This window comes from Opisthorchis viverrini (genome assembly GCF_000715545.1).
Source record: "Opisthorchis viverrini unplaced genomic scaffold opera_v5_241, whole genome shotgun sequence".
NCBI lineage: Eukaryota > Metazoa > Platyhelminthes > Trematoda > Opisthorchiida > Opisthorchiidae > Opisthorchis > Opisthorchis viverrini.
The window spans coordinates 680,665-682,927 of NW_008751893.1; the positions used below are offsets into that span (position 1 = coordinate 680,665).

A 2,263-nucleotide genomic window follows, 5' to 3' on the forward strand; every position below is an offset into this window, starting at 1 on the left:
GCTTTACGCTAGACCGTCGATATCTGCGCCCGGGAGGAAATAAGCGGGCTCCTGCATGTGGTCCCACAGAGAAGCGCCAGTGGACTGTATAACTGGAGCCATTCATTATTCGTGGAGTTGCACGACGCACAGGCCCGGAGGGACGTTGTTCTCGCTCGGATCCTTATTTTGCTGATAAGTCATTAAACCCGAGGAAAAACACGGAAATAACCCATGCCCTCCGCCAAACTGAATATTGGTCCGCCGCCTGAGAGTCCTGAGAAAGGCCCATCTCATCGGCCAAAAAGTTGCAAAAGTAGCTCAAAAAATTACAGCCGCAAAGCACCACAGTTTTTGGCACACCACGGAAATTCAACTTCCCAGAGCAACACTTGCACCTAAACCTGCTCTCCCAAAAGCACCATAGATTTCAGGGATCTCCAATATACCGCCACGTTTCGCCCACCCAAAACCCCATTAACAAAAACTGGTTCTTTCATACGCTAGCAACCCTCGGCCTTGTACTATTCCAATGATATTTGAAAAACCACAGGAACAAGTTGTTTTGAGTAAACTTCAACAAAGCTGATCCGAGTTATCAAACTCCCTAAATTTAGTACAAATTGAATGGCCCCGCAAAGTTATCACTAAAAATCCCGCTTGCGCTGGTCTACTGGCCACTGTCTTGCCAGTTCCATATTCTGTCAAGTTACGCACGTATCGAAAATAGCAAACAAGTACAACCGTTGCCATTTTAGTCTTATCATAGACGGCGAAACACACGCAATACGCCTAATTTACTTTCAAGTCGTCCAAAAAGTAAGAAACAATCCAGCGCGCTGACCGCTTTGATCGCGGGCGGACAGCAACAGCTCAAAGAATAAACATCATCAGGGCTGATGACCACCAAATTTGAACATAATTCCTTTCTGTGTATCGCGGTCACGCAATGAGGGTCCATGAAGAAAATCGACTAGCTGCCGGACTTCAATCGTTCTTTCTAAACAAAGCACCTGAAGAAATCAGACCTCCGGATGGCAAAAACATCAACTAAGCTAAATAAAACTACTCGTAGCTTATTCATGAATCTCCAACTTGGCCCGCTTCCCATCTTCCCGAACCGATAAGCAAGTCTACTGTAACTAAACGGGTCACCAAAAACGCCCTTAGTTATTCGCCACAAGGGCCTTGCGGTTCGGATCATCGAAGATTTTGTAGTGGTTGATGTGCCTTTATTGCTCGAAACTGGCTGATATAATGGTCAGTTTTTTCCATCGTGCTCCCACTCCGAATGTCAAAACATGCCTATAAGCACTCGCAACCATCCATCTCATTCTAACCGAATCAGTTTTGTCGCAGTAAATGTTCCCTGGAGGGTGAAAAGATCCTGCCGCCGTCTTAGATATATAGCATGCATCCGGGGACAAAGGACGTCAGGACGAGGGACGTCAGCCTTGTTCTTGTAGTGATCTAGCTACCCAAAAAGTGAGTTTACCAGGAATGTGTGGCAAAGAAAAGCAATAACGCTAAGTAGGGTATATAATAACAAAGAGGCCAGACGGAACAGACTCACTAAAAATTGTTCTCCCCAAAACAGTCCGTCGATGGCCCAGGTCAGCGAATGAACAATAAACCAATTGAAGTGGTCCAGGGGTCTTCGCCTGAACAGGTCCCACATATACTAGATTCCGGAGATGGTCTGAAATGTTTTGATATCACAGGGAGCACGTGAGACTCGCGAATGACCACTGGAAGCCTGAGCGAAATCAGAAGAGAGAGAGAGTCGGAGCACGTGACCACGTTTGTATTCTGTGAATTTGTACAAGTGCAAGTTTTTGTAGTTTTTCGTATTCAAACAAAAAACGATTATGCAATGGACGAAATACGTATCGTTATAATGGAAGCAAAATAAAAGCACAAAACGCCACATTCTCCAGTATCATCTGTTGGATCAGTCGGTTAATCTCCCCGATATTGTCGTCCTGGTTAGGTCACCATTGGTGCTACAACTATTGCAGTTAAAGCAGGTCAACCGCTTTCCATCTGTATAGTATAAAGGGTCTGGAATTTTGGTTGATTTGTAAAAATATATTGATGATTTTTAACCTTGCCTACTGGCCCATGAGCTTTCTTTATGTCTTCCATCCGGAGAGATTGTGGTGAACACCCATCTCCGGAGAGCCACTCTCCACTGGTGTTGCCATAGTGAGGATACCACAATGTGCTCACAGAGACCGATAGGTAATTCAGGAGTCACTTGGCCCTGTTCAGCCTCGTGATTTGA

At 45.3% G+C, this 2,263-nt stretch overlaps 1 protein-coding gene across 1 annotated transcript in view; it reads right to left on the minus strand.

Annotated features, from left to right (window-relative positions):
* The window catches only part of T265_08789 (hypothetical protein), a gene marked incomplete at both ends in the record, with an annotated part of 16,053 nt that overhangs the window by 7,681 nt on the left and 6,109 nt on the right, over positions 1-2,263 (minus strand). The window lies entirely within an intron of this gene.